Consider the following 19,928-nt stretch of genomic DNA (forward strand, 5'->3'; position numbering starts at 1 on the left):
ATGTTTACTTCAATGTGTTCTTTGATGATTTTGACACCAGGTTAAATAGAAAACTAATCACTATTCACTATGGGAAAAGGTTTCGAATATGAGACCTTAAAAATCTCTAAGTTTTAACTACCAACTTAATGTCTTTAGACCAGAAGGCAGATTGCTTCCAAATGGTATGCTCAAACAACATAAAGCCTAAATTAAATCAAAGGTATTATTATGTGTATACAAGACAAAAGACTTGACTGATTAAATATTATAATCTTTTATATTATTTATGTATTTTTCTTAATCTACCAAAGTTAAACTTCACAAAATTGTAAAGTTTTTATTAAAAAGCCTCTGCCTTGTTCAAGTATACACATACAACACAAGATCATGATTCCTTTTTATTAAAAACAACTTATATAACAACAAACTTAACATAACAAAATTAACTAGAAAGGGGACAAAGATTTTGTAGTTCCCATTCTTTGCTTTCTGAGCCGCTCGGCTATGATGAAGGCGAGCTCTAACGACTGGGATGCATTGAGCCGAGGATCACAATGGGTGTGGTAACGTGAACTAAGGTCATCAAAGGTCACGGTTCTTGAACCACCGATACATTCAGTCACGTTTTGACCCGTCATTTCAAGATGAACTCCTCCCGGGTGACTTCCTTCTTACTCGTGAACGTCAAAGAACGCTCTCACTTCCGCCTGTTATAATAAACTTGTTATTACACGTTTATACTTCACATTAACAAAAAATTCATATAAAGGTAAAACGGATATGAGTAACGAGATAAGGTACCCTAATAGCATCAAACGGACGAGTTTTGAGTCCAGACGGAGCCTTGATGGTGTTGCCATGCATAGGATCACTAACCCATGTGACAATGTGACCCGCCCTTCTAACGGCTCTAATAAGATGTGGAAGTTTGACTCTCATGTTTTCGGCTCCCATTCTTGTTATGATCGTAATCCTCCCCGGCTTGTTTTGCGGGTTCAAGATGTCAATAAGCTTGACCAACTCATTCGGGTCCATCTTGTCGCTCACCTACACGACCAAAACAGATATTTTAGCGACGCGTTCATGTTTTTCAAATAATAGGGTGTAAGAAAGATGAATCAAAAAATAAAATTTACCTTAATCCCGAGTGGATTGGCAATTCCTCTAAGGAACTCAACGTGTGCGCCATCAAGTTGGCGAGTTCGCTCACCGGCCCATAGGAAATGGGCCGAACAATCATAGTATAAGCTTGAAGTTGAATCCAATCTAGTAAGAGATTGTTCATAAGGCAAGTGTAAGCATTCATGTGATGTCCAAAAATCGGTGGTGGTCATAATAGGGTGGTCCGTTGTAAGCCCGATAGCTGACATGAACCCGAGTGCCTAGTCAACTCGGCTAGCTAGCTCTTGATACCTATGACACCAAACAAAACTTTTATCATCAATATGTCCAAATCATACAAATAAGCAAGAGACGAAAATCATATAGAGGTTGGCGGTTTCGGTCACTCCATCACTTAAATGTCTATTATACCCTGCAATAAAAGATCTTGCATGCCTATTATACCCTTCATCAATTTCAAATTTTGGGACTCCAAGATTCAATAAAAGATCTTAACCGTCTATTCTACACTTAAAAAAAAAAAAAAACTTTATGACAACGGGTGTAAACAAACTGAGCTACTTGAAATCGGCTTGTTAAAAACTAAAATTGATCCAAGCTCGAGCTTTTATAAAGGCTCATTAATAAATGAGCTCAAGCCCAAGCTTCACATACCGAGCTCGAGCTGGCCCGCGAGCCTAAACAGGGTGTTTAGTTATATAACTATAATTTAATATAATTATATAATAGCTATTATTATATATAAACAGGGGTACAAACGAGCGGAGTTTTCTTTATTAATAGAAATATTTCATGAACTTTTAAGGGGATATTTGGATTGCTTATTAAAGTTCTTTCAAAGACTCGAATGCTTGAAATAATATATAAAACGACATACCGATCACCGGCTTCACTATGCTCAGTGAAATCAAGATTCCATTGAGTAACCCTTTGCATAGCAGCATAACCACCAGTGGCAAAAGCCCGCAAAAGATTAAGAGTGGCTGCGGATTGGCAGTACGCCCTAATTAACCTTTGCGGGTCGGGTGTTCTTGATTTCAAATCAAAAGCATCACCATTTACATTATCCCCTCTGTAACTTGGTAACTTCACGCCATCTTTTTCCTCGAAAGGATCCGATCTTGGCTTCGCAAACTGACCCGCCATTCTTCCTACCTGTTTCCATCAAATCAAGATAATCCAAAATCAGATAAAAAATTCAGAGCTTTTTCGCAAACAAGCCGAGCTTTTTCGAGCTTGGGCCGAGCCTCAAATACAGCTTTGTTTAGTTATCGAGCCTGAGCCTGAGCGTTGTGTATTTTTAAGTTTAACCTCTTTTGGACTTCTATATACTAATTTCACACTGCAAAGCCAAGCTCGAGATGAACTTTGTCTCGTTTTAAGGTACTACACGAGTTCGAGCCGAACTTAGGCTCATTTAATGTTTTTTCTCAAAATATATAAATAATAAAAACAACGTATATAAATTAATTAATAAATAATGTGAGTCGAGCTCGAGCCGACGAGCTTTAGAAAAAGAGTTCGAAACGATCCAAGCTCAATCCTAGTCGAGCTCGGTCTCGGGCTCAGTTCGTTTACACCCCTACCATCAAGACATGCATAAAAATTTTAACTTTACAACTTTACAATATCCCCTTTGAACTTCTATGTATTAATTTCACACTGCGTAGCTGAATGGCTCGTTTAAGGTACTAGACGAGCTCATTTAATTTTTTTTTCTCAAAATATATAAAAATAATTAAAATCGTAGATAAATTAGCTAATAAATAATAAACGAGCCAAACCCGAGCTTGAAAAAACAGCTGACGAGTTGAGCTCTAGCTTTAGAAAAAGAGCTCAAAACGATCCAAGTTCGACTCGTTTACACCCCTAAATTACCATCAACACATACATAAAGATTTTAGCTTTACAATCCCTTTATGTTCTTTATGCCTAACGATCATCAAATTAAACAAATTACCAAGAAAACTAAAAAGGGTCATTTCAGAATCATAAAAAGATTCCAACTTTACAATAAAACTAAAAAGGGTCAGTTCAAAGAAAAAAAGACTTGAAATCAGAAAATAAATAATATTATTAGGAGTCGAGCCCAAGCTTGAAAAGACAAGTTTAGAAAAATCCGAGCTCGGCCTCAATTATCATAATAAAAAATAAAAATTAAAAAATAAAACCTCAACCTTGATAACAGGCATTTGACCACCAAACATCAAGACAGCACCCATCTGCAGAACCACCCTAAAAGTATCCCTAATATTATTCGCATTAAACTCCTTAAAGCTCTCAGCACAGTCACCACCCTGCAATAAAAAAGCATTGCCCATGGCAGCCTCAGCCAGTCTTTCCTCCAGGTGTCTTGCTTCTCCTGCAAACACAATTGGCGGGAAAGAATCAAGGGTTTGGAGGACAGAGTCAAGGTCTTTTTGATCCGGGTATTCTGGTAGTTGAATGGCTTTCTTGGTCTTCCAGCTGTCAACTGTCCAGTTTGAGTTGGTGGTGAGTTTTGGGGTGGTGGTGGTGGATGATGGGGTGGGTGAGTGGATGGCTGAGATGGGTTTGATTGGTCTGACATGGGTTTGGAAGGATTTGGCGGGTAATAGAGAATTGGTGGTTGTGAGTGCCATTTTGTGAAGAAGTTGTGTGATCAAATGCTATAGCTTTGAAGCAGCCTGATGAAGAAGAAGAAGAAGAAGAAGTGAGGGGTTATATAATATTGATTTATTATAGGCACTCCACACAACTAGATCCTTACACGTCATTTGAGTTGTTAGTACGGAGCTATACGGCCATATAGCATCTTAACCGTGCCGTATGTGTTGGATGTTTGTCGGTTATTAGACAATCTTTTGGACACAAAATTTTGATGACCATATATTTTTGTGATTATAACTTTAACATCCTATTTAGCCGTCATTCAAATATATTATCTGACTTGACGAGTTAGGGCTGTTAACGGATCAAATCGAACCTGACGAGACCTTGTCCATGTTTGTCTATTAAGCTTTTGTCGGACAAGTGGACGGTTTACAAACACTCCGCTGAACGAAAATTCGTGTATGTGTCCGTTCGTTAAGGAATTGATTTTGTCTGTGTCTGTATGCTAATATTGTAAATGGACCCTAATGGACAGAAATGGAGAAATGAACACACGAACATTAATTGACACTAATGCACAAACAAACACTAATGGACAAACATACATAAGCGACTCTAACGAATAAACGAACATAAACGACTACATATTAATTTCGAAAAGTGTAATCATTAGCGAACGTTATCGGACGTTCACGAACACTATTGAACGAACGCGGTCTCTGTTAGTGTCCGTCCGTTAAACATACTGAACAAATTTTTTTATGTCCATGTCCAGTTCGTTTATTAAACGGATGAACTTCTTACTGAACGGACGTCCCGATGTCCACCAAAGTACGTCCGGTTCGTTTACAACCCTACTAACAGTTAATGTAGATTAATCATAATTAATTGGTACATAGTTTGGATGTAAAACTAGAATTAAAGTCATGCTTCAAACACATATTATTATTTTTTTAAGTTAAAACATTACTCATTGTTTATTTATTTGTCTCACATGAATGAAGAAGTCAAGAAACGAAGTAGAGAGGTTATCTACTCTATAAATATAACTTAAACCCTTACAAAAACTAATAAACTATATAACTTAAATACTTAGGCTAAGTAAATTTTTATTTTTAACCTACTGACAACAACAAATTATATATTTGTCTCTTATGACAAATAAGTTGTACATGCTAAAACGAAACCCAAAAACCAAAATTGAACGGTTTCAAAAAAATCCAAAATCTAAAGTTTTCGTTTTGAATTTGAGTTTAGCTTAAAACTGCACCGAACCATATCACACACCCTACTTATTAAGTTTTTTCTCAAAACCCCTTTAATGAGTAGGTGGACATATACATCAAGTGGAAAAGTTATAATACCCTAAACACATTAAATAATTTAACATGCTGCCAATAAAAGTATAATATTTTAAAATCATAATATATTAAAAGTTATGCAATATTAAAACTACTCTAAAAATTGCAAAAAATCATAATAATATATAAGAGATCATAGTCATAATATAATCACAAAGAAACAAGCATGATATAGAGCAGAGGGTTAGGTGGAAGGATGTTATGGTAAATTACTAAAAATGAGAAGGACAATAATATGTGGTGGAATTAATGGCATGACTATTAATAGACCTAGTTGATTTAAACTCGCGTGTTGTGATAGGGACGTAACAGAAACTCAGTCCGTCGGTATTAGTTCGGTTCAGTTTGTAGTAATATCATTTCGTACCATATTTAAAACTTGGAAAGGGTACCATATGTAGATGTGTATGTGGTTAATTGCGTAATTAATGAAACTTTTAGAGGTTGTCATATTTAAAATTTGTGAGAGTTAATTGTGTAACTAATTGAAACTCGCATATATGTGATAGGGGTGTTCTCTGGGTTAGTTTTTCGGGTTTCGGGTTTTGAAGTTTTAAATCTGTTGGAAGTAATTTCAGACACCAAGTCACAAATCGGTGAACTTGAAGGACCAATGTTGACAAGCTGATCATAGTTGGTTATATTTCCTAATTATAATATGTTTCCTAATTGTATTGTAATTATAATAGGTAATGTTTTGGCTAGCAAGTTATGTTAGTCTATATAAAACCAAGATAGGTTAGACATTATAGAGTCTGTGGTGTGATCTGCAACCGAGTTAGGGTTCATCTAGAGACACACGCGAGACGTAACCGAGTTAGGGTTTATCTAGATGCAACCGGTTAGGGTTCATCAAGAGTCAAACCGAGTTAGGGTTTGAGAGTTGTAATCAGTTTATTGAGTTATATTTTCTGATTAATATAAACGAGAGTTATTCGTTTAGTTTGTGTTTGATTATCGATCCGAGACTTGAAAACCTAGACCCGAAACCCAATCCAAATCTCTTATGGTTTCTACGAGTTCAGGTAATGTGACATCTGCCCTGATCCGACCCGACCCAGGTACCCGTTTCTCTGACCCGATCTCTTTCTTTTATTATTTAATATTTATACTTGTATTTTATTTTTAATAATAATATATATTTCCTGCCCGCCTCTTTCTCCCTCTCTCTTTCCGCCTTCTTTTCCCTCTTGTCGCCGTCCCACCCTTAAGCCTTGTTTCCCTCAACTCTTTGCTTGTCCTTTGGTTCTTTCCGCCTAAGGATGTCTGCAGCTCCACGCGCCAGACTCCTTACATGGAAGCCTGCGTGAAGACATCTTGTTCCTGCGATGCGTGAAGAGAACTCTTCTCGCAGCGCGCTAAGAATGCATGTTCTTCCCGCGATGCGCTAAGAATGTATGTTCTTCCCGCGATGCGCTTAGAATTCTAGTTCACACAGCACGCTAAGGATTTGTGATTCTTCCCGCAGTGCGCTAAGGATTGTTGTGCCAGCCTTCGCGCTCGCGCACTCAGCCTTCTCGCGCTGTACCCCTTTGAGTTTTCTTGTGTTGAATCTAGCCGTTGCTTTTGTGTTGTCTTATCTGTTGTGCTGTTGACCTAACCTATCTAATGTCTGAATAGTTACTTTCGGCGCAGCATGCGTACCAACCCCCATTGGTTGGTAGAAAAAGTGACTGACATTATCTTTTGAGATCTGCTTTTGCCATGCTTGACCAGTACCTTTATCTGAACCGCCCATGCTTTTTACTGTTTCCCTGACAGCTTTATCTTGCCCCCTGCAGCTGCCATATCTTTTGATATCTTTTGTTATCTTTTGTTTTGTCTTGTTCTGTTTGTCTTGGAATCTTTTCCCCTTTTTCTGGATTTATGTCTCCTAGGGTTTCTCTATAAATAATAATAATATTTTCATAACACATCACACACAAAACACTTAATCTCTCTTATTATCTCTTCCTCCCTTTTTGCTCTCTGCCGTTGTCCTCCTGCCGCCTCCTCTCTTGCCTCCGTCTTCCTCCTTGTTCTTCCTGCTTTTCCAGTAATATATATTATAATTTACTTATTTAATTATGCTAACTTATAATCAAGACTTAAAACAAATCATTAAAACAATAATCTTAATTATAGGTTAACTTTGCTTGTTTAAGAGTTGATTCTTGCATATCTTTCACCGCATCGTTTATCAAGTGAGTTATCTCGTATCTAATCCCTTTTTATTTTAAATGCTTTGGGATGTTCATGTGTTCATACAAAACTTGAGTCTTAAACTATTTATGAACTTTAGTCGCGCAGTATCCCATGTGTTGAGGACGTAGACTTGGCTGTTTATTTGTATGTGTGGATCATTAACCGTATGGACGGTCTATTCCGCAGTTTTCATGGTACCATTAGATGAACACGGGAGAACTATCGTTTATGATTTTCTCTTTTGTATACACTTGCACAGTTAGTCTTGTTTGTGAGCTCAATTGTGAGCACTGGCAGTCTTGTCTCTTAGAGTTGGTCCCGATCAGATTACACCCTTGTTGAAAACCAGACATACACATGTTGCGCGCAGATTTATTGTTATCTATGTATTGTATTAAACTTGATTTCTCACCAACACGCAAGTGTTTGACGTTTATTTTAACACATGTTCAGGTTTGCAGTAGCTGTTTTGGAGCTTGTGGACACGTAGGAAGTTTTTACTTTTGGACCTAGAATTAAAATGTATCAAGACAAGTTAATGTTGTTCGAATGTTATAATATATTGATTTATGTTTGATTTATGTTATTTATTTACCCCGCTGCGCGTGCGTGATAAATGTGTATTAATAAATATTGACACCAATAGTGTCACGAGTAATGAAACAATATGTGGCGCCCCGATGTATAATCCGCCTTTGGTCGGGGTGTTACAGAATGGTATCAGAGCTCGTTGACTTTAGGATAGGTGGTTAGACGTAACGGCCTAGAATACCTAAGAGTCCCTTCTCGCGCATGAGAGAAATCTCATGTTTGCGCGCTTATTGTTAATTACTCGTTATTTATGAATATGCTCGCGCTTGCGCAGTATATGATTTTATGTTTTATTTCGCGATGTTTCGATTTTTGTTGAATTTCGATTTTATTGATTTTTCTTACATATTCGTTTGTTGGGTTTGAAAATCCGAAAAGTCATGGTGATACATGAATAGTTGATTTTCAATTTCCATTTACGATTATGTTCTGAGGTTGGAGACTTGAAAAGTCATGGTGATACATGAATTGTCAACCTCCAATACTCATTTTCTTGTATATTTTATATTGAAGATTGGAAAGTCATGGTGATACATGAATCGTCAATCTCCAATACTCGTTTACTCGTATATTTTAAATTGGGAATTCGGAAAGTCATGGTGATACATGAATTGTCGATTTCTGATTCGAATTTGTTACCTTTATTAAGTCTGCATTTAGGGTCATTTATTTTACTTTAACTTTTGATAGCATCTAACTCCGTGAAACCAAGCTTTATAAAGTTATACTTTGCGATAAAACCAAGATATTAACTAAAATTAAAACTTTTATAGAATGCCTCCGCTATCTCGCCGATTTCAGAGAAGAGAAGCCTCGCGCATGCGTAGACAGCAACGTTCACAGGAAATGGCCGCCGCAATAGCCCAAGCTTTGAGCCAAAACAATACCAACACCTCGAGTTATAACATTAAATCCTTTAACGCGGGTAACCCTCCAAAGTTCACAGGTCTTGAAGGAGCCACCGTGATGCTCCAGTGGCTTGAGAAAATAGAAAACACTTTCCTTCACACCCAATGCCCCTCAGAAAGACGAACCCTATATGCTTCCAGTGTCCTGGAATCCAGAGCGCTTACATGGTGGAATGGAGTAGCCCATGCGCGTGGCGCAGAAGCTGCTTCTAGCATGACATGGGAGGAATTCAAGGAAATTCTTACGCGAGAATTCTGCCCTCCCAACGAAGTTAAGCGCCTGGAGGAAGAATTCTGGAACTTGAAGCAATACAGCGGTGAAGCGCGCGAGTACGCGACGCGCTTCCACGAGCTAAGCTTACTGGTCCCTCACCTTGTTACCCCTTCACGCCGAGCAATCGAGAAATTCCTTGGGGGTCTCCCCATGGAAATTCAAGATTCTGTATGGGCCAGAAACCCAGTTACCCTCTCTGACGCCATCGAGTTGGCCGCTGTGCTCAGCGACAACCATGTCAGAGCAGGAACCCTGTTCCTGCGGGGATCTGAGAAGACCAAACCCACCAAAACTGCCCCTGAACCCGCAGAAACCAAACCTGAACCCTCAAACCATAACCAGAAACGTAGGCGCAGACAAGCTTACGCGCTTACCAACCCGCCCATAGTCCAGCAACCCGCTTACCAGCCTCTAGCATACGCCCCTCAACCTCTGTCAACCTACCCAACACCTCCTATAGGCCACAACTATGCCATAACCAATCCCGCACTCCCTGCCCCGCCCCCTAAGAAACCTTACACAGGAAACCATCCCTTTTGCCCAACCTGTAGATTTCACCACCCAACCCAGACCCCGTGTCGACTTTGTACCCGATGTGGCCGCACTGGTCACCTTGTAGAAAACTGTAGAGTCCCTCTCGCCAATCCAATTGCGCCAACACCACCAGTCTACCCGCAGAACCCACAACCAACCTACCAAAACCCACGACCCAGATCGTGCTTTAACTGCGGTGATCCCAGTCATTTCCGGAACGCGTGCCCGAGACTGCAAGTGCAAATCACACAAGCGAATCCGGTGAACCAGATTTCGAACCAAGTGACGCGTGGACGAGCTTTTAACATAACCGCGCACCAAGCGCAAGCGAATAATGACGTAGTTAATGGTACATTTTTACTTAACGGATTTTATGCTTCTGTACTTTTTGATACTGGCGCCGATCGAAGCTTTATCTCTCGCGCCTTCGAGCAGAAGCTTGCGCGACCGCGCAACGATTTAAAAGAAGATTTTTCAGTTGAATTGGCTAACGGTGAAACTGTTTTAATTAACTCGGTGATTAAAGATTGTACGCTTAACCTTAACGAAAACGATTTTCTGATCGACCTCATCCCCATGCCTCTTGGGAGCTTTGATGTTATTATTGGTATGGACTGGCTCTCGAAGAATCGCGCCGAAGTTATTTGCGCCAAGAAATTGATTCGCATACCTCGAGAAAATGGTGATCTTCATATCTACGGCGAAAAACCCTCCAGTGGTCTTAAACTTATGTCTTGCGCCGAAGCCCAAAGACTCATGCGGAAGAAGTGTATTGCATTTCTAGCCCATGTGGTTAAACCCGATGAAGGAAAGAAGCTTCGCGATATCCCTGTTGTGCGTGATTTTCCTGAAGTTTTTCCTGATGATCTTCCTGGTATCCCTCCCGCTCGTGAAGTCGAGTTCCGTATTGATCTTGTCCCTGGTGCTTCCCCCGTAGCTAAATCTCCTTACCGTCTTGCGCCCGCTGAGATGCAAGAATTGGCAAGCCAACTTCAAGAGTTGACTGCTAAAGGATTCATTCGCCCTAGCTCTTCGCCCTGGGGTGCTCCGGTGTTGTTCGTTAAAAAGAAAGATGGATCGTTTCGCATGTGTATTGATTACCGCGAGTTGAACAAACTCACCATTAAAAACCGGTATCCCTTACCGCGTATTGACGACCTCTTTGATCAACTCCAAGGTGCCTCTTGTTTCTCGAAGATTGATCTCCGCTCTGGCTATCACCAGTTGCGCATCCGCGATGAAGATGTTCCGAAGACTGCTTTTCGAACTCGTTATGGCCATTTTGAATTCTTGGTCATGTCCTTCGGTTTAACCAACGCACCCGCCGTTTTCATGGATCTTATGAATCGGGTGTGTAGGCCTTTCTTGGATAAATTCGTGATCGTGTTTATCGATGATGTTCTGGTGTATTCTAAGACCAAGGCCGAGCATGAGCAACATCTCCGGTTGGTGTTGCAGAAGCTTCAAACCGAGCAACTCTATGCTAAGCTTTCCAAGTGTGAATTTTGGTCTGATGAAGTACAGTTTCTTGGTCATGTTGTAAACAAGATGGGTATTCATGTCGACCCATCCAAGATTGAAGCAATCAAGAACTGGATTACGCCATCCTCTCCTTCTGAGATCCGTTCCTTTCTGGGCTTAGCTGGTTATTACCGGCGCTTCATTTCGAACTTCTCGAAGATCGCTTTGCCTTTAACAGCTCTGACGCACAAAGGTAAACCGTATATTTGGGGCTCGAAGCAAGAAGAAGCCTTTCTAACGCTCAAGCGTTTGTTGTGTGAAGCTCCTGTTCTTGCACTACCTGAGGGTAATGATGATTTTGTCGTGTATTGCGATGCATCCAACCAAGGTCTCGGTTGTGTTCTTATGCAACGAGGCAAGGTTATCGCTTACGCATCAAGGCAACTCAAGGTTCATGAAAGGAATTATACAACTCACGACCTCGAGCTTGGTGCAGTTGTTTTTGCCTTGAAGATCTGGAGACACTACCTTTATGGTACTAAGTGTATCCTCTACACTGACCATAAAAGCCTTCAGCATATCTTTGATCAAAAGGAACTTAACATGAGGCAACGCCGATGGAACGAACTCATCAGCGATTACGATTGTGAGATCCGGTATCATCCTGGTAAGGCTAATGTGGTAGCCGATGCGCTCAGCCGAAAACCCTGCCAACTTAGCTGTATCTTGCCGCGCACCCAGCTTCACTTCGCGCCGATTCAAAGCAACCTTGAATCGCGTATTCGTGACGCGCAGCGCGCATCCATCAGTAATGGTAACCTTCGCGCCGAGTTAGCGTGTGGCGCGGAAGCACTCTTTGTCCCTAATCTGAGTGGAATTCTCTGCTATCTCAATCGCATCTGGATCCCCTTTGATGAGAATCTTCGCGCTGATATCCTGAGTGAAGCGCACAAATCTCGGTATTCTATTCATCCTGGCGCTGATAAGATGTACAAGGATTTGCGCATTACTTATTGGTGGCCCGGTATGAAAAAGGATATTGCTGTGTTCGTAGCTAAATGTCTGACTTGTTCTAAAGTAAAAGCTGAACACCAACGCCCGTCTGGTTTGCTCGAACAACCAGAAATTCCTACGTGGAAATGGGAATGTGTAGCGATGGACTTTATTACCAAGTTACCTTTGACTGCAAGCAAACATGATAGCATTTGGGTAGTAGTGGATCGATTGACTAAATCTGCTCACTTTCTGCCCATTCGTGAAAACTACCGTGTTGAGCAGCTCGCGCGGCTTTATGTCAAGGAAATTGTCTGCCGCCATGGTACTCCTTTGAGCATCATATCCGATCGCGATGGCCGTTTTATATCTCGCTTTTGGAAATCTCTCCAATCTGCGCTAGGAACTCGCTTGGACATGAGTACTGCATATCATCCTCAGACTGACGGACAGTCTGAGCGAACTATTCAAACTCTTGAGGATATGCTCCGATCTTGTGTTCTTGATTTTGGAGGTAATTGGGATTCGCACCTGCCTTTGATTGAGTTCTCTTATAATAACAGCTATCATTCCAGTATCGGTATGGCCCCATTTGAAGCACTTTACGGTCGTAAGTGCCGCTCCCCGATCTGTTGGAGCGAAGTGGGTGAAACTCAAATCACAGGACCCGAACTTGTTCAAGAGACAACCGATAAAATCGCCAAGATCCGTGATCATCTGCTGACTGCCAGGAGCCGACAGAAGAGTTACGCAGATCGTAGGCGAAAGCCTCTCGAATTTCAAGTTGGTGATCTTGTTCTCCTCAAGGTGTCGCCTTGGAAAGGAGTTGTCCGCTTTGGGAAGAAGGGTAAGCTTGCTCCTCGTTATGTTGGTCCATTCAAGATTCTCGCGCGTGTGGGAAAAGTTGCCTATAGACTTGACCTGCCGCCCGCGCTCAGTAATGTGCATCCAACGTTCCATGTATCCAATCTCAAGAAGTGTTTAGCTGACCAGAACCTTCACATTCCACTTGATGAAGTTCAAGTTGATGAATCCATGCATTTCATTGAGAAGCCTGTTGAGATTATGGATCGCGAGGTTAAGCAAACCAAGCGCAGTCGTATCCCTATCGTGAAAGTTCGTTGGGAGTCCAAGCGCGGAGCCGAGTTTACATGGGAAAGGGAAGATCAGATGAAGATCAAGTACCCGCACCTGTTCTCTGCGCAACCTACTTCGAGATAAATTTCGGGACGAAATTTCTTAAAGTAGGGGAGACTGTGACATCTGCCCTGATCCGACCCGACCCAGGTACCCGTTTCTCTGACCCGATCTCTTTCTTTTATTATTTAATATTTATACTTGTATTTTATTTTTAATAATAATATATATTTCCTGCCCGCCTCTTTCTCCCTCTCTCTTTCCGCCTTCTTTTCCCTCTTGTCGCCGTCCCACCCTTAAGCCTTGTTTCCCTCAACTCTTTGCTTGTCCTTTGGTTCTTTCCGCCTAAGGATGTCTGCAGCTCCACGCGCCAGACTCCTTACATGGAAGCCTGCGTGAAGACATCTTGTTCCTGCGATGCGTGAAGAGAACTCTTCTCGCAGCGCGCTAAGAATGCATGTTCTTCCCGCGATGCGCTAAGAATGTATGTTCTTCCCGCGATGCGCTTAGAATTCTAGTTCACACAGCACGCTAAGGATTTGTGATTCTTCCCGCAGTGCGCTAAGGATTGTTGTGCCAGCCTTCGCGCTCGCGCACTCAGCCTTCTCGCGCTGTACCCCTTTGAGTTTTCTTGTGTTGAATCTAGCCGTTGCTTTTGTGTTGTCTTATCTGTTGTGCTGTTGACCTAACCTATCTAATGTCTGAATAGTTACTTTCGGCGCAGCATGCGTACCAACCCCCATTGGTTGGTAGAAAAAGTGACTGACATTATCTTTTGAGATCTGCTTTTGCCATGCTTGACCAGTACCTTTATCTGAACCGCCCATGCTTTTTACTGTTTCCCTGACAGCTTTATCTTGCCCCCTGCAGCTGCCATATCTTTTGATATCTTTTGTTATCTTTTGTTTTGTCTTGTTCTGTTTGTCTTGGAATCTTTTCCCCTTTTTCTGGATTTATGTCTCCTAGGGTTTCTCTATAAATAATAATAATATTTTCATAACACATCACACACAAAACACTTAATCTCTCTTATTATCTCTTCCTCCCTTTTTGCTCTCTGCCGTTGTCCTCCTGCCGCCTCCTCTCTTGCCTCCGTCTTCCTCCTTGTTCTTCCTGCTTTTCCGGTAATATATATTATAATTTACTTATTTAATTATGCTAACTTATAATCAAGACTTAAAACAAATCATTAAAACAATAATCTTAATTATAGGTTAACTTTGCTTGTTTAAGAGTTGATTCTTGCATATCTTTCACCGCATCGTTTATCAAGTGAGTTATCTCGTATCTAATCCCTTTTTATTTTAAATGCTTTGGGATGTTCATGTGTTCATACAAAATTTGAGTCTTAAACTATTTATGAACTTTAGTCGCGCAGTATCCCATGTGTTGAGGACGTAGACTTGGCTGTTTATTTGTATGTGTGGATCATTAACCGTATGGACGGTCTATTCCGCAGTTTTCATGGTACCATTAGATGAACACGGGAGAACTATCGTTTATGATTTTCTCTTTTGTATACACTTGCACAGTTAGTCTTGTTTGTGAGCTCAATTGTGAGCACTGGCAGTCTTGTCTCTTAGAGTTGGTCCCGATCAGATTACACCCTTGTTGAAAACCAGACATACACATGTTGCGCGCAGATTTATTGTTATCTATGTATTGTATTAAACTTGATTTCTCACCAACACGCAAGTGTTTGACGTTTATTTTAACACATGTTCAGGTTTGCAGTAGCTGTTTTGGAGCTTGTGGACACGTAGGAAGTTTTTACTTTTGGACCTAGAATTAAAATGTATCAAGACAAGTTAATGTTGTTCGAATGTTATAATATATTGATTTATGTTTGATTTATGTTATTTATTTACCCCGCTGCGCGTGCGTGATAAATGTGTATTAATAAATATTGACACCAATAGTGTCACGAGTAATGAAACAATATGTGGCGCCCCGATGTATAATCCGCCTTTGGTCGGGGTGTTACAGGTAATTTGGGTTCGGGTTTTTTTGGGTTGGGTTATCGGGTTTCGAGTATCTTAGGAAAAAAACTACATTGCTAAATTTAAATTTAGTGTATTCTTCTCTACTCGTAATGTAAATAAACCAATAACAAAACAAAAATAAACCGATAAAACATCCTAAAAAGAGTAAAATTTAACAATGTTCAACCATAACAAACAAGACAGACATGATCGTCTTCAGTATGCCGTGATTAGGGTATTAGATTATAGTTGCTTTTAGTCATAAATTGAAATATTAATAAATAATAAACCATTGATTCATAATAAGTGGAATGAAAACAATCAATTTGGACTAAATTATGATAATCTCAGCGGCTAAGGCTTAGCATATAATACTTAAAAATATATATGGTTTTAAAACTAAAAGTTTATTCGGGTTGACCCGAAACCTAGAATTCGGACCCAATAACCAACCCAGATTACTTTGCTTCGGGTTTGAGTTAGTCTTTTCTCAAGTTGGGTTAGTTCGGGTCCGGATACAGGTTTTCTCGGATTGAGTTTTAGGTTTCGGGTAAAATTGACCGCCCTAGTATATAAATAAGTGTACATAGATTTCATTATTTCAAAATAGTTTTTTTAAAACTTAGTATAATATATTATTATGTTTATTTTGATTATAGCCTAATCTTTTTTAGAATAAGAATGATTTTTTTTCTATAACACAACTAATTAAAGAAACCAGTATCAGTCACAAACATGATAATCTCAATCCAACTGTACATAGTGTTAAAAAAAACCCATTTAGTTAAAGAGTTATTAGATTAAAATTGGTAAGTGATTGTATAACTTCTTTTATATTACAAACAACCCATCCATCCATATACAATAATTTAAGAATATTATTTTTTAATAAACCATCAAACCTTAATCAAGAGAAAAGGACATCTTAACAGCATCATCTTGCTAAGACTTCTTTTTTATTATCTTCTTAACATTTCAACATCTAAATACAAAAAATAATGCAGTTTAGAACAACTTGTTTACCTACTTCAGAGTGAGTTTACTCTTCTCTAAAGTAGTGCTAAGCTCAAAAAGGATAATCTTATTATGATTTAAAGTTTATTTAGTTTGCTATTAATATCACTTATGTGTGGTTAATTTTCACAAACCATTCAATCATTCTCCTGCGCACTTTTTTTTCGCTGGCTCACATAGCTACTTGTCGTCGCTTCCCTTAAAACACAAAAACCAGTAATAAGGTCTTCTATATGTATGTCACATTTATCGGATTGCGGTATAAGGACTCTTCTAACGGGTTAACGGCATAATCGACTTATCCAAGACCCCGTAAACTTCATTTATGTCAAAAATGACATCGTACTTTCCACTCTTTTTTCATTCACATTTGATCTTCTTTAAACATCTTTTCATTTAGAAATAATAAGTTAACATCACGTGTTGATTATTAATCATTGTTTATGTAGGTATTTTTTAAAACAAGTAGTAGATAAGAAACATGTTGGTAATCATCAAATAACTTTTTGTATAATGCAACACTACAGTTTTAAGACAACAACATTTCAACATACGAGTAGCTTGATACCGACCCAAGCGAACAATATTTATGGTTACTTAAGCGGCTATGGGTCAGCTAGTCAAGCACTACAAGCGTCGCCTACCTCCACCATTGTTATTGTGGGAAAACCGAATAGGTCTTCGAATTTCTTAATCTCCATTCTGGGACAAATCACACCACTTGCCTCGGTCTTTGGTTATGCATGAACCACCCAACCCGAACGCTGGATGGGTTTTCTTCGCACCATGTCCCGCTCATCCACCTCATTGTGGCTTCAATGCGTGTTTGAATGTTCAACATTTGCCTTTTGATAACCAAGAACTGGTACCAGCATGGAACTCGAAATCGATTGATTTCTGGAAATTAATTAGAGCTGATGTTTTGAACTTGCTATTCAGCAACATAATCTCAAAGCCAACATATAGGATGAGTCAAAATTATCAAAAGGCATGTTTAAATGCCACGTTTAGGCTTCTAAACGAACTGAACGTTCATGAAGCGTTCATTTACGTTTGTTTATTAAATAAACAAACAAATTATCACAAATAATTATTTTTGTTCATTTATTTAAACAAACGAACACGAGCATATGTCTCATTCATTCAAGTAAGTTCGTTTGTTTACGTTCATTTATGTTTGCTAGTTTACGCTTGTTTTCATTTTTATCCCATTACAACATAGTCTACTTCTTTAAACTCTTTGAGCCTAATAAACTGTTCACGTTAATTTACTTTTAATTGGTTTTAGCTCAGTTAATCTACCGTTAATGAACAAACATAAATTAACACAGACACGCTCATTTTATTAATGAACGGACATGAACAAGAAGAACATAACATGATGCCAACATTAACAGTTTAAGGACACTTATATAAATGAAACATCAATCAATATTGAGCTAGCTTTAGTTGATGAATTAGTTTCTCAAGCTTAATCACAGAAGAACCATTAGGAACACTACTTGCATCATTAGCCTTGTTCTTCCAATCCATAGCATTCTTCCTCATCACCATCCCCTTTTCTCCGGCCATCAACTCGATCACAAGCCTCTCGACTTCATCCCGTTTAACATCACTATCGATCTCCATCGCAACTCCCCATTTCGTGCAACATAACCAACAATTCGGGTACTGGTCCGAGAAAAACGGCCAACAAATCATTGGCACTCCACTTGAAATACTCTCAACAGTCGAGTTCCATCCACTATGCGTCAAAAACCCTCCTACTGACGGATGGTTAACAACTTGTTCTTGTGGGCACCATCCCGCCAGCATTCCTCGACCACTCGTCTCTTGGAAAAACTCTAGTGGAAGCCCAAGCCCGTCCGACTCTCCACCCACTAGACCCGACCGCATTATCCACAAAAACGGGGTGTTTGCTATTCGCGAGGCCCCAACAAAACTCGACCACTTGTTGAGGTGTCATGACAGTGATGCTACCAAAATTTACATAAACAACCGAGGACGGTGCTTGTGTGTCTAGCCATTTTAAGCATTCGGGCTCGTCTTTCCAAAGATTTGACCCGATGGATGCTAGGGTTTTATCAGCTATGTTGTTTTCTAGTAAATGTAACGGACCGATTCCATAACATGGTGGAAATACCGACTCTAGTGAGTCCAAAACGTCGCGTTCTAGATCATCAAACGTGTTGAAAATAATGCCCGAAGCCGTTTTCGCTTTCTTGATTTGTGTATTTGTGAATTCGACCATGAATTCATCTCCAGGGTTGATGTGTCTAATAAAGGGTGGGATATATTTTAGAGGTATACCTTTCATGCCTGGTATAGAATCTATTGTTGTGTCCAAATAACCATTTACTAGATAACTTGGATCTGTAAATAATAAAATACAACAATATTAGTAGGGAAAATTCTTAAAATAAGTATTTTTAAAAACAAATTTTAAGTTTTAGGTATCATTTATAAAGAATTTCAAACTATGTATTTTAAACTAGTCGTGATGACTAGTTTCTTGGTGTCAATGAGTAGTTTACAAAACTAGTCACGACGACTATTTTAGGCTAAGAAAAATTTAAAGATGAGTATTTTGACGAGTTTAGGTAAAAAAAAATAGCCTGGACGAGTTTTTATGAATTTTTTTGTATTTTTCTTAATATTATATTATTATATTTAATTTTACTCGTAATTAGTTTTTCTTTTATAACTTTTAAAATATAAAGTTCTACTAAATCCAAATACATCATTGAGACGTGTTTTTTTTATCTGCATGCCGACATAAGATTTATTTAAAACCGAGCTGGTAAAAAAAACCTAAAAAATATTGTATATTTTCTATCCTTTTCACCATTTTATTATAGATATTGGTAGCCTAGTCAAAATTTGCTTGTCTTTCCATCAAAATAATATAATACAAGCCATACTATGACTTTTCCCAATACCTATCAACCACAACTTATAACATAATACAAAAACCTTTAAAAAATTAAAAAGTTCAAAACTTACCTTTAAGTGGCATCAAACCCTTCTCAAGTAGACTTGGAAATTGTTCACTGCATAACAAAGCACCAACTCCACCAGTAGAAAATATAAACTCAGGAATACCAAATTCTTTAGCAGCATCAAGTGTAAACCCCATAAGTAAATCAGACACTATACACGTCACCGGTGCAAACGTCTCACTCAACTTAACAACAAGCCTTTTAAATGGCCCTAAACAATTTTCTTGTGTGGACCTACATATGTCATACACATTTTGTGTCACCTCGGTGTTCTCAGGCGGTGTAAGGCCATCGGGAATGGCTTCGAAGCGAAAACGTGGGGATCGCGTTAAGGGCTTCGAAGCCTTGTGATTTGAGGAGACGACGGTGGGTGAATTCGGTGTTGACAAAGGTTATGAGGAAGCCTTTAGAGTGAAGGAGTTTGGCTAGTTTTAACATTGGGTTGAGGTGGCCTTGGGCTGGAGCTGGGATGAATAAGGCATGTGGCTTGTTTTGTTGGTTAGAAGCCATAGAGATTAATTTACACAAAGTCACAAACACATATACATACACTTGTTTTTTTATGGTAGATATTGGTGGTTTTATAGGGGATGAGGATAGGATATATAAGAAGACAATATGTTCACAATGTCACATAACTCAACATATAAATGAAAAGAAAAAAAGAAAAAAAAGGTTGGTTTTTGAATGATGAATCAAAGTTTGAAAATGAAAGTCACCAAGGAAAGTCATAAGCATCATACCAAAAGTTAAGTAAAAATATTTACTTATAGTCTTATAGGTATTGATTATAA

The 19,928-nt window shown here is 39.2% G+C and overlaps 2 pseudogenes across 2 annotated transcripts; both read right to left on the reverse strand.

Annotated features, from left to right (window-relative positions):
• Nucleotides 1-381: 381 nt before the first annotated feature.
• LOC143557348 (phospho-2-dehydro-3-deoxyheptonate aldolase 1, chloroplastic-like) lies at nucleotides 382-3,725 on the reverse strand (annotated as a pseudogene). Its single transcript, XR_013139556.1, has 5 exons — nucleotides 3,282-3,725; nucleotides 1,982-2,259; nucleotides 1,119-1,395; nucleotides 784-1,029; nucleotides 382-689 (listed from the first exon to the last, which is right to left on the reverse strand). The product of XR_013139556.1 is annotated as a phospho-2-dehydro-3-deoxyheptonate aldolase 1, chloroplastic-like (transcript).
• A 13,797-nt stretch (nucleotides 3,726-17,522) lies between these two features.
• LOC143557336 (7-deoxyloganetin glucosyltransferase-like) lies at nucleotides 17,523-19,660 on the reverse strand (annotated as a pseudogene). Its single transcript, XR_013139554.1, has 2 exons — nucleotides 19,139-19,660; nucleotides 17,523-18,508 (listed from the first exon to the last, which is right to left on the reverse strand). The product of XR_013139554.1 is annotated as a 7-deoxyloganetin glucosyltransferase-like (transcript).
• Nucleotides 19,661-19,928: the final 268 nt, after the last annotated feature.

Source organism: Bidens hawaiensis, unplaced genomic scaffold, assembly GCF_021521415.1.
Source record: "Bidens hawaiensis isolate Kalapana, Puna unplaced genomic scaffold, B.hawaiensis_p1.1 tig00018902_1, whole genome shotgun sequence".
Lineage (NCBI taxonomy): Eukaryota > Viridiplantae > Streptophyta > Magnoliopsida > Asterales > Asteraceae > Bidens > Bidens hawaiensis.